Genomic DNA, 13,981 nt, shown 5'->3' with positions numbered 1-13,981 from the left:
TGTTGTGGACTCTGTTCTATGCACATCGTGCTTAAAAACTTAAACTTCTGCAGCCGGGAAAACAATATACGGGTGGCTGCCCCAAATCTTTATGATGTCTGTGTTGTATTATTGTCACAGTGGCATAGTCGGCAGGATGAAGTCCCAGAAGAAACCGGGACACGGAACTGAAACTAACCAAGTCGAAGCCCATGCCACAAGGACCTCACTTTGTAATAGAAAATTATCTATTATATTGGGTCGCAGAACATGGGGCAGAGGTCCGGAAACTGCTGTTAATCCCATGAACCTACTGGCGGCAGGTTTGTGAATTAGCACACACCCATCTCCTTGGAGGCCATTTAGGCTTCGAAAAAACTTTAGAGTGGATTAAGCTCAGATTTTATTGACCGGGAATTAATGAGGAGGTTCACCATTTTTGTATTTCTTGTCCGGAATGTCAATTATGGCAAATTCCTAGGAGGGACCATGCTCCTCTTATTCCTCTTCACTTAGTTGATGTCCCCTTTGAAAGAATCGAGGTTGATATTGTAGGACCCTTAGAGCCCTCAGTCTGAGGATTCAAATATATATTAGTCCTCGTGGATTATGCGACCCGATATCCGGAAGCTGTTTCCTTGCACTCAGCTACATCTAAACCAATCCCACAGGGAACTAGTAGGGGTATTTGCATGTGACGGCATTCCTAAAGAGGTCCTAACGGACCAAGGGATGCCTTTTACCTCAGAGACGTTCAGGGAAATGGCCAGGTTACCGAAAATAAAGCACTTATAGACCGCAGTGTATCATCCTCAAACCGATGGTCTAGTGGAGAGGTTTAATCAGACTCTCAAGCAGATGCTTTGCAAGGTGGTCAGTGGGGATGGGAGGAATTGGGATCAACTCCTCCCCCTCGTTCTCTTTGCCAATCGGGAAGTCCCACAAGCCTCTACGGGGTTCTCACCTTTTGAATTATTATACGGACAACAACCCTGAGGTATATTGGATATTTTGAAATAAGGTTGGGAAGGAGAGGCTCTTCCCTCTACAAATATTTTGGAATATATTGCGCAATTACGCGATAGATTTAGGAAAATCTGACCTATTCTAAAAAGTCATATAGAAGAGGCACAAGCAGCACAGGCCCGTTATTATGACCGTGGCATGACGCTCTGAGAATTCCATCCAGGGGATTGTGTCATGGTATTAGATCCCACCTCCCATTCTAAATTACTTGTCCATTGGCAAGGCTCTTATGAAATTAAGGAAAGAGAAGGATTGATCGACTATTTGGTGAAACAACTCAATTGTAGACCAAGTGAGCGGCTTTATCATGTGAACTTGCGGGAGCCTCAGCCCTGTTCATTCTTTGTTCACATTGACACCCTTAATTTCGGCGAGGAATTAACTTATAAACAAAGACGGGAACTAGAATCAGTTATCTTGTCTGTCTCTGAGGTGGTGAGTGAAAAACCCGGGAGGACCTCTCTGATTGCGCATGACATAGTGACTGAACCAGGAGTTATAGTCCGAAAGCGCCCCTATAGACTTCCTGAGGCAAAGAAAGCAGCAGTGGCGCTGGAAATCAAGCGGATGCTGGAACTAGAAGTGATAGAGGAAAGTTATAGTACCTGGTCCAGTCTAATCATCTTGGTTAGTAAGCCTGATGGCAGTTGGAGGTTTTACAATGACTTCCGTCGGCTAAACCAGGTCTCCCTTTTGATGCTTATCCCATGCCTTGCATGGATGACCTTCTCAATAAGCTTGGACAAGCAGAATTTTTGATTACACTTGACATGATAAAGGGGTACTGGCAGATTCCTTAATGGACTCTGCGACGGTCAAGACAACATTTAGCACCCCTAGCAGATACTGGCAGTATTGTTTCCTTTCCATTCAGGTTACACGGTGCTCCTGCGACTTTCCAGCGTCTGGTGGACAAAATGCTCCGACCCCATAGTAGGTATAGTGCTGCGTATCTGGATGACGTCATCTATTCCAGCACACCAGAAGGAACACGTACAGCTGGTCACTACAGTATTGTGGGCACTAGGAGAAGCCAGGCTTCATATTAACTTATCAAGCGGGGTCATTTTTGCTAAATCGCTTGTAATTCGACCTCTCCAAATTAGAATCATTGCTGTTATTGAACTATCTGGAGTATAAACACATGTTTGGTCTCTTTGTAAAGGTAACATTCTCTAGTCTCACCCTTAGTAGTCAGAATCACTGTAGGTATGACTGATCAAAAGTTATACACATTAGAACTCACAAAAAACGAATTTTTTTGTTCTCGCCTAAGTTTTTTTTATGAAAATAAAGGAAAATAAAGCTGCAGTAGGTAGGTGGGGACAGAAACACACTATGTACCAACAGAATAACTTGTTGACTACTCACATTTCAAATTTGAAAAGAATACCTGTAAAAATGACATTTTTACACCAGTTTTTATGTGGGCATGCCCAGGGGCTTTTTAGAGGGACCATTATCCACATTTTGGAACATATGGAAAAAGTGTAATAACTTTTGAATGCTTCAACCCACAGATATCAATGAGGGCTCTACTGAAAGCTTACACCTAAAGGAATCTATATCTACACACAGTGTCACTCTATTAGTTATGGAAATTCATGTTCCATAATAAAAACAATAAAAAATACACATTTCTATGTAAAAATAGTCAATACAAGTTATGGGCCAAAAATATATTTATATTTTTATTTTTACTTTTTTTATAAAATGCACACAAACTATATACATTTCTTTTACAAACTGTTACAACACAGCTCAGCGTTTTTCCATGTGCCACTTGATGGCAGCAATCACTAGCAAGCAGAAAGCACAAGGGCGTGGCACATGTCGCTCTCTGCCATTAGACGTCTCCTGGGCCGGTTGAATACTTTCGCTACGCGTACATGCATCTATTATTTAATCGAGCGTTTATTTACGTTTAAACTTCTACTTTTATTCATATTTAAAATGCGAAAAACTTGGCGAAATCACAATAAACAACCACGCACCAACTCTGCAGACTGGCACAAATGCCACCTTCGCAGCTCGATCGTTTTGTTTACAAGTTAGTATGGCAAGTTACATATCAAAATGCTCGGCTGCTCATTGGCTGTAAGTTTTGAGTGTCAGTCACAGTGTCCAATCAAACTGGTAGATTCTACCAGGGTTTGGAGCTTACGTCATCCTTCAGCTGTCTGTGACACTCGTTGGCTATACGAGGTGCCAGTCAACCCCAGACCCGTCATAATTGGCCAACTTAGGTGTCGATCAGAAGCTAACACTTCATGCGGTAGCATGGTTATCGCCGACAGAAACAAATTACGTCTGATATGATCAATATAAATGAAAAAAAATTACGTTGGTGGTCTCAAGTTATGAAACGCTTTTCTGGAGTTTTGTCCCTTTGAGGATATATCGTGTGTTTTGGACCTAAATCGTTTTACTGGATTATATTCGCTGGAGCCTTACGGACAGAATGGGATCAATACTGCTCGGAAATATTGATGTTTGACTTGCAGGGGGTCTTCAAAGGTAGGGAAAGTAAACTCTTAAAAGTATGTACTTCTCTGTAAAAAAGGCTTTAGTGTCAGTGCTGTGGTTGTTGTGTGTCAAAATGGTTTATATCATCGGTAAGACGAGACTTTGAAGTTTCATTTGATGGGTAGTATGTCGAGATGCATGGCAGATGGGCATGCACACATTACTGTAACGTTTTAAAACGCTGTTATGTCCCGGGACCGGTACGTGTGCGCGTTAAGGGGTCCCAAGAAATGTTTCTTTGGACTGAAAGAGGCTAAATATTTAGGCTACCTGGTGGGTCGGGGTACTGTGAAACCACAGTGTTCAAAAATAGTTGCTATTTTAAAATGGTCCCGTCTGCGAACCAAGCAGCAAGTCCAACCATTTGCGTGTACTACCACCGGTTCGTATCTAGGTTTTCAGAGAGAGCGGCACCCTTGACTGATCTAATAAAGAAGAGGGCTCCTAATCATGTGGTATGGACTGACAAGGCGGACGCTGCATTCTGTGACTTGAAACAGGCTCTTACTTCAGCACCAATATTAAAATCTCCTAATTTTCTCTCCCTTTTATTCTCCAGACAGACGCTTCGGCCACAGGCCTGGGGGCCGTGCTGAGCCAAAGCGTCGATGGTGTTGAACACTCCGTCATGTACCTGAGCCGGAAACTGTTGGATCGGGAGACCAGGTATGCAGCAATGAAAAGGCCCTTGCAATTAAATGGGCGATAATACAGTTGAGGTACTACCTCTTGGGTCGGGAGTTCACTCTGGTGACAGATCATGCTCCCTTACATTGGATGACCCTTCACAAAGACTCGAATGCATGGGTCACTAGGTGGTTTCTTGACTTCAAACCTTACAAGTTTTCATTAATTCATTGTAAGGGCTCTCTCCATACCAATGCTGATGCTCTCTCTCATGCCCGTGACCTCTATGTGCAAGACGCCCGACCTGATGGGTCTGGGTTGAGGGAGGGGCCTTGTGACACACATGCGAGTAGGAGGCAGCTAAAGGGTTTAAGTAAAACACATCCGACCAGGGGGTGGCAGAGTGCGCTGACTGTCTTTCTCGGTTCCCTACAGACCTTTCCCGGGAAATCCTGCAAGGTTCTAGCACCTCAGAAGACATCACTTCTGGAGCCGGCCCCTTTGCTGACGTCACTTCCGAAGCTGGCCCCTTTTCTGACATCACTTCTGGTTCTGGCCCTTTTGATGATGTCATTTCCTCTACGGGCCTTTAAAGCCTCAATCTTGGTCTATTATAGTCAGTTCTTTTGTGGTTTCTGTTCTATGCACATCGTGGTTCAAAAAAACTTTTGCAGCCAGGAAAACAATATACGGGTGGCTGCCCCAAATCTTTATAATGTCTGTGTTGTATCATTGTCACACCTAGCATCTCTCCTCTGCACATGTCCAAAGCAACACAATCTCACCTCTCTGACTTTGACTCCCAACCGTCCAACTTGAGCTGATCTTCTAATGTCCTCATTTGTAATCCTGTCCATCCTTGTCAAACCCAATGCAAATCTTAGCATCTTTAACTCTGCCACCTTCAGTTCTGTCTCCTGCTTTCTGGTCAGTGCCACCATCTCCAACCCATATAACATAGCCGGTCTCACCTTATTATTCCACCATCCCCCTTACTCCCACCTAATCCCACTTCTTCATTTGTTATATATTGCATTTTATTCCTGTATGTCTAATCATTTTCTTCTGATGATCACTCCGATTAGGGGTTGAAAGCTTTTTAAGATATGTGACTCATCTTCTCCCTTTGTGAATTTCTAGCTACAAATATGCAAACCGTATCACAGACCTTCGCTTCTATATACATTGTGGACCACCAAAGGGGCATACTAGCCACCTTACCCGACACAGACAGGCAGACACAAGTCCTGTGGGGAATCACTTTCCCTTTGCTCCTCACTACACAGTACAGCATAGTACACAGGTAGGACAACACAGGCCTTTCTTCCTTTCTCTTTCTCTGCTGCTTCCACTCCTCTCCCAGCAAGCTTCGTCCACCTCCTCCCAACTCTGGCTCCTCGAATGGAGTGAGGCGGCCCCTTTTATAGGCCCCAGGTGCTCCTAGACCCTCTTCCAGCAGCACTTCTTCGTATGGAGGAAGTGCTGCAACCCAGGGCTCTGAAACTGTCCAGGTGCCTCCTAGGCCATAGGCCCCAGCAAGGTTGTGCTTCTAAGCTCCAAACCTGTAGCCCCACTGTGAGCCCTCCTTCCATCATAGTGACGTCCTGACCGGGCAAGTACCCCAGCCATTTGTCACAACATACACAAAGTACATTGCCAGTCAAAAGTTTTAGAACACCTAAGTTTTTCCAGTTTTTCTTCAAACTTAATCAGTCAAAATAAAATGAATGACCTAATGTGCCTTTTACAAATTTCTAGGCTCTAGAGGGTATAGTAACACAGTAGTCTCTTCCAACTCTACTGTGCTTTAAGACAGACAGAGGAATTTTAAGTAATCAACAGAAGTTGGGACACTGGTGCAAATTGTTTGCTTCAACTTGCAAGGCTTACTTTACTTTAATTGCTGCAGAACATCTGTAGGTTATAACCTATTAGTTGTTCCCTGAAGAAGGCCCATATGTAATATTCTGAAAAAAAATGTCCTTTTTTAGTTTTTTGCTAATCTTTAAATTTAAACTTATGGCACTTAACTGCTTACCTTTTCACCATCTTAGGTAATTAATTGTATTTCAAATTATTAAATTTGAAGAAAAACTGGAAAAGCTGTCAGAATAAAGGACCAAAAGCAATAAAAAGGTTTGGGATAGCCACCTCATATATTGTAGGTTAGTCACAGCAAGAAGCAAAGACATTGATCTTCAGAACTTTGTATGTGGGACAAAATGTCAGTTTTAAAGTCTGGCAGAGGAAGTGAGGTCATTGGGCCCAGAACCGGAAGTGGCATCATTAGGGCAAGGCAGAATTTCCCGTAACTGGTCTGCAGGAGAATGACTCTCATTTAAGCCCTTTGACTGTGTGTGATAATATATGAATACAGTACATATCTATATATATATATATATATATCTCTCTATATATATATATATATATATATATATATATATCTATATCTATATCTATATCTATATATATATATACACTGTCACAAACACGAGACAGAGTCATATAAAGGTTTGGGGCTGCCACCAGTAAAATCTGGTTTCGAGGCTGCAAAGTAGCGTTTGATAAATACAGCCCTGATGTGCACAAAACCGAGTCCAAAACAGAACTGAGGGAATAGGGAAAAGGTGGAGGCTTTTAAATGGGAAGACAGGAAGTGAAGTCAAAGGGGTCGGGCTCCTGCAGGTCTTCTGCCATTGGTGCGAGCCCGGACATGACATCACAGGGGCCGGAGCCGGCAAAGTCTCTTTCCATTACATACACATATATATATTGTATGAAGAATGAGTCAGAGACATCATAAAGATTTGGGGCAGCCACCCGTATAATTGTTTCGGCTGCAAAAGTTGGTTTTGAGAAGCACAATGTGCTTAGTTCAGAGTCCAGAACGGAACTGCCTGTACTGAGGAAAGATGGCAGTGTTAAAGCCTGAAAGGGATATGACATCATCTGTGCAGGAACTGGGAGTGGCGTCCTCATGCCCGGAAGTGACGTCATCCTTGGGGCCGGCAACAGGCGGGATTTCCCGGGAAAGGTCTGCAAGGGACTGAGAGAGATAGTCAGTACACTCCACCACCTCCTGGCCTGGTGTAGAATTACTAGTGTTTAGGCCCTTCAGCTGTTTCCCATGTGCACGTGTGTGACAATATATATACACACATACATATATATATATATATATATATATATACATATATATATATATATATATATATTTACATACATATATATATATATATACATATGCATACACACACATATATATTTATTTACACACACACACACACATATATATTTATACCTTTAACGGCTCACTGAACGGAATACACTTGACTTGAGCATTCCTAGTTTTCCTCATCTTTCTCTGTACATTTAGCATTCGTTTGCTCAGAGGTTGATGCGCTTGCTGCTACCTCACCAGCTCTTCTTTTTCTCCGCCCTAGCGGCCCGCTTTTTCTCTTCGTCTGTCTGCATCTTTTCACATTAAAACTCATTAAGTCAGTGTTTGTGTTGCAATTACTTTCTTAATTTTTCACTTAAGCTGGCACTTAAGTCTTCAATCTGCCTCAAGAATGATTTAAGATAATGAAGTGGTAGAGGAAGCGACGGCAAAGGTGGTAGGGAATGAGAACGGTGTCCATACACCGCCACACGGTTGCCCTGCTGGCCGCTGTCAAGAGTTGATTGTACAATAAAATAAAATAAAAATAAAAAGAGAAATAACTTGCAGGTCAAGTAACTTCCTAAAAGCGGATAGTAGATGTTACGTAGTATATGTCTACCAAATTTCAGGTCAATAGTTCAAACGGTTTGCGAGCTACAGGTGATTTAAAATCCTGGACAAACAAATGAACAGCTACGGTAGCATATTATATATAAAGATATATAAAGATATATATATATATATATATAGATTTAAATACACATATACAGTAAATATAAATATATATATATTATTTTTGTGGAGATCAGCCCAAACACAGACAGAGACTGAGACTCACAATTCCCAAAAACACACACAATTTATTTTTCCTTCCACAATACACAGTGCACAAATCACCAGCAATGCTCTGCCCTTTCCTTTTTTCTCTCTTTCCTTGCTCTTCTGCTGCCTCCACTCCACTCCACTCCACTCCACTCCACTCCACTCCACTCCACTCCACTCCACTCCACTCCACTCCTCTCCTCCACCTTCTGACTCCGGCTCACCAAGTAGTATCTGCTGGCCCCTTTTATAACAACCCCAGAAGCCGCACTTCCGGGTGTGGCAGAAAAATGACCAATTAAGGGCTCAGCAGTTGCTGCATCACAACCTTCCGGTGCCCACGGATCCCATCAGGGCTGCACCAAACTCCAACTCCCATGGAGCCTTGCGGGAGTCCTAGACACCGCTGCAATCCAGGGGGGCTGCTATCTAATGCTCCGGGGGAGGTAACGTTCTGGCCACACTTGCTCCCCTGGTCCTCCCAGTGTGGAGGCATTCCGGTCAGACAAGGGTCCCGGCTGTCCACCACAATATATATATATATATATGTATATATATATATATATATATATATAAATATTGATGTCTCAGAATATGCAGAAAATTTTTCCGAAGATTACTTTTTCAAAAGAAATCTTTTCAAATTTCTGTTGTCTGCAAAAAAAAAAGTTTCTCCCCTTTTAAAACCTTTAGTTCAAGTGTCTTTGAAGTGTGGCAATTTGCAGCACATCACACAGCATTGTCCTAAAAATGTTCCAGGAATAGTCCGAGTCATCTGTCTCCTGTGCAGTTACATCTGGCGGCCTCTTTGAAGTTCTAGGTTTTTAGGCTACAAAGGAATTAAACAATCTATTCAAAAGTGGAGACATATTTTTTAATGACTACTTAAGGATAAGTGAAAATTCTGAAAGGATTTAATTATTCATATCACAAGCAAAATGCATAATAGAATGACCTCATTGTGGGTATTATTACTGAATCACTCGGGTGGTGTTTGTCAATACCATTGATTGCAATCAACATTGAATTATTATTCCAAATGTGCTGTACATGGCTTTGCCAAAATCTCTATTTAATAAGCATTGTGGAAGCAATTTGAGTAATGGTTTGCTCTGAATTTTTATGCTTATGATTCATGGATTTATCGGCCAATTTTATTATCTTTGTGAAAAGATATTTTTCTTCTTGTTAAATAGCATTTCTTTTTAAATGTACTACGCTGACTAACGGACTTATTTTGTAACGTTTTGCAGATGGAAGGCTCTCATGTCATACATGTCTCAGACAGTTATAGAAAACTTTTACAATAGTAAATAGATGGTTTATTAGTTTGAAAGAAATTTGCAAACAAAGTTGCAGCAGCTTTCAAACAACACACACATTATAAGGAGAAATGTGGCAGTCATGCTAAAGTGCAAGCAACAACGATACCCTTCAAGAATAACACAGCACCCTGGTAGTGTAGGGACTCATTCTAGGTCAGTGTTTCTCAAACTTTTTCTGCTGTGGCACACACACCCCAAGGCACACCACTATGCTACTAACCACAAACATATTATATTATATTGTCATACACATGCGAGTAGGAGGAAGTTGAGTGGACCGAAAAAAGATAATTCCATGCCTGGCCAAGGGGGTGGTGGGCCGCGCTAAACCTTTCTCTATTTTCTCTGTAGACCAAACATGAGAAAACCTGCCTGATTTCTTATACAAGACATCACTTCCGGCTCCGGTGCCAAGAGTGGTGTCACTTCCGGTGCAGGCTCCCAACAAGATGTAATTTCCGGTTCCGGCCTCTAGGAAGAGGTCACTTCCAGTTACGGGCCCAACAGTGATGTCACTTCCAGTTCCGATACAGATGACATCACTTCCTTTGATGGCCTTTAAAAACTCCATCTTTGCCACTACTCATCAGTTCATGTTGAGAACTCATCCTGAGCACATCTGTGGAATTTCCGTTAATCTTTGTAGCTAGGTACAATATATGGGTGTCCGAGGGTGACTTCTTCTTTCTATCTAATACATGTGCTCAACTCTTGGAAGGGGTGAGACTACCAGAGAAGCCGGTAGAAAAGCATTTGCAGACATAAAACATAGTGAGCACTTGTTGGCATCTCCCAGCTTCTTTTTCCCTTTGCCCACCCTTCTCTGCCTTGCAGGTAACTCATATGCCCACTATCAACCGACCATGTGAGACTATGACCACACTCCCAAGCACATGGACTCTAGCAGCCAGGAGACGTATCCAAAGTGCTCTTGCAGTGTCTGCATAATAGTGAGCACAGCATAGTGTTGCTTTTATGCCAGTTTCTCCAGGTAGTCCTGTCCTCCTCAAACAGGTCTCAACTACCTGAGGAGCTTGTCCTTCTAAGGTTCAGACCGAGATGTCCTACTTTATTTTTTACACATCAAACCTGGGTAGCTCTCAAGGCCCACTTGGAAAACACTGCCCTAGCGTGTAAATGTGTACTCACTCTAGCAATTTTTTCTCTGCCTGAGCACTTGTGTCCACATGTAACTCCCCAACGTTTAGTTTGTTTGACTAATGTGATCACACTGTGCCAGGCCAAATGTACTGTGCCCTGGCCTGCTTAGAAGAGGTGGGTCCAGGCACAGTTCAGTAGGATTCAGGAACAGTGTGATCGCTTAATGTGCCTGAACACGGAATACACACATGAAGTCAATGATGCAACAAATCAGTTAACAACAGTTCATTTGGTACCATTTGAGTTAAAAAACAGGTTTTTATCCTTAACTTACAGATGGACATGAATTGAACTTGAGAATAAAACCTGCAAATTCCTCCATTAACATCATTTGTCTTCTTTAAAAATCTTCTTAAACATGCAGTGCAATTCATAGCAAAACGCTGTGCTTTAAACTCAATAAATCTGTAAAAAAATAGAATGTTATCCTGATAATCTACATGACTCCAAAAAACACAAAATAAGGAAAATCATGCATACTGTGTTCATGCACTCTATGTTCGGATCTTGTTTTGGCTTTATGCAAAATCACATGGTGATGACGAAAGTGTGGCCAGGACCAGTGTGAGTGCAGTCCAGCAGGGGAGTATGGAAGGGAGCAATCATGCATGAGCACAGCACGGAAGAAACGTGCCTAGTATGAGTACACCCTAAGATCTGTTGGAAAAGTGACCTGATACAGCCCTCTCTGCGTAAGTGCTCTTGGATCAGTATGCTGCTCAAGGAGCATTTCAGAAGGGCGAGTGTCATTGTCCATGATGGAACATTAGAAAAATTTGTGATAAGAAAATGCCATTCAGAACCACAAGCTCATCCAGACCATTCATCTAGATTCTCCAAAACAACATTACGTTGGTATTTGAATTTCCCCTAAAGTGATTCTCTCCACCACACTGCTTGAAAATGTATTCCATATGTCTATGGTTCTTTGCTTAAAGTTTTCTAACATTTATGCAAAATTTGCCTGTAGCCTACTTAGCATTATTTTTACCTTGGAAAAAACGAGCCAACAAGAAAAAATATTACATGTAACGGAAACAAATGAATACCAAAATATCAACATAATTACAGCTGAAAAACAATGTCTAGCATCCACTGCTGTACAGATGCAGATTTAGAACACGTCCTTAATGGCATATGTTTTGAAACAGTCACCAGCACACAGCCCAGTGTTGCAATTGGGACAGTTCAAATGTGTTTCTTTACACGCTGCCCTTATAATATTTTTTCTTTTGTTTGAGCATGAGTGGGTAGAATGTCAGTTCCTGATCTGCACAACAGACGTTGCCCTTTGAGTTATTTTAGGGTACCAACGTGCAGCACTTAGTGACTTCCACATTTTCCCAGACATGAACATTAGCAGTTGCTCTATTGTGAACAGTGCTTACACACAATCATTGCTCACAATTATTTTGTGTTTTTGCCACATAGATACTGCACTCTACTGGAACTTTATGTGGCTGACGTCACCACATTTCTGTATGTATCAGTTTCACTATCTGTGTCAACATCTGATGACCAATTCACATCATCATCAATATCGCTTGATTCAGATAATGGTTCAGTTTCTGTTTGTTCTAAAACTGGCTTTACAGCTTCCTGTTTACACACTATTGTGTTTTTTGGTTGAAGGCTCTGCTCAACTTATGAATTTTGATGAGTTAGATCAGAGTGGCAAAACAAATACAGGTACTTGTTGACATACGACCTATGCAAGTTACGACTGGTCAACTTTGCAACGTGTTTGACAGTTTCTCCCACCAGCTGTTGGCAGTGCCCATTTCCCGCAGTCCCAAGTCTCTCTACGCAGCAGTAATAATATACGCAGCAGTGTTGCCCCACGTGTGTTTGTGTCTTGTTGTTTTGGCAGTTTTCGATAATAATATACCCCTAACATGTCTACCAAGAGGAAATTGTCTCTGTCCACTCCTCAGCCTGCCAAAAAGGAAAGAAAGGCCATTGATCTAGACACCAACATGATGATAATAAAACAGTATGAAGGAGGAAAGAAAGTGAATGTGATCGCATGTGATATGAAGTTATCACACTCTACTGTGTCAACTATTTTAAAGGACAAAAATAGAATTCGTGAAGCTGTGAAAGGTTCTGCACCTTTGCGATCAACAGTGATTACGAAGCAACGTACCGAGCCCATCCATGAAATGGAGAAATTGTTAAACATTTGGATGGAAGATCAGATTCAAAAGCGGATGCCGTTAAGCCTCTTTACAATACAGTCAAAGGCTAGAAGTCTGTTTGAGACTTTAAAGCAGCGTTTTCCGATTCATTTTACCCTCGCACTCCCTGTGACGGACTGGGCCGATTTCGCACCCCCTTGGTTTGAGAAGAAGTATGAAAAAATATGAGTTTATATGATAGTTCATAATACCCACACAGCACTAAGTGCGCGTAAGAGCAGAAGTCATCCGTTTTAACAAGCAGCGTATTGCCTGCCCATTTAATTATTTAGGTATGGATAGATAAATTAAGATTAGGTCCTCATTTCCTGCTGCTATGTGGGGCTGATGTGCCTGTGTGTGAATGAGCATTCCCTGAAATTAGCTAGCATCATAGGTTGAGTCCTATCTTATGTCCAATGCTATCTGGACACGCTCCTGCTTTTTTCTTACCTTGCAATGGCTGAAATGGGTATAGGAAAGGAAAGGGTGCTTTCATCGTCTTGTTAGTTGCATCAGAAAATGACAGGACAATATCAGCATGTGTATTCCAAATTCATATAACATTCCTTTACATAGCCATTAAAGATGTCCTTAGGTGATACCATCTGTGTGAGCAATCATCTAATTAACAAGGTGTTTCCATGAACGGTAATGATCTGTATAATTATAATAAACTCCACAGTTTATATATGGAATTTGTAATTATTAATCGTCATTGTTCTTTACAAAACCTTCATGCTTCAGTCAACATATAAAAAATCTAAAATAGCTGGACAGGCCAGCTCAGTACAGGATAAATTAGCAATCACCTACAAATGTAAGTCATTTAAATCAACTGTAACTCAGTGACATTTCCACTTTGATTAAAATCTAAAAATAATAAAAAAAATCCATGATGACAGCAAGCCATTCAATCCTTCGTAGCTCATTAATTTTCTTCCTATTAATTGAGAAAACAAGCCTTGATTTTGCAAGCCCAGCTCTCTGACAACTGTTACAATAGGTGACATTTAAGAAAATAATGTCTAGCCCTATGTGTATATTTAAAGCACTTTATAAGCTAGTCATTGTTTGCTTTAAAATGGTGCTCAAGGTGGCAATCTGCTAAAAAATGCTAGCCAGTAAATCAGACACCCTCTTCTACTAAAAACACTTAATAGTGATAATTTTTT

This window comes from Polypterus senegalus, chromosome 5 (assembly GCF_016835505.1).
Source record: "Polypterus senegalus isolate Bchr_013 chromosome 5, ASM1683550v1, whole genome shotgun sequence".
Lineage (NCBI taxonomy): Eukaryota > Metazoa > Chordata > Cladistia > Polypteriformes > Polypteridae > Polypterus > Polypterus senegalus.
Note: the sequence above shows the minus strand (reverse complement) of the source record.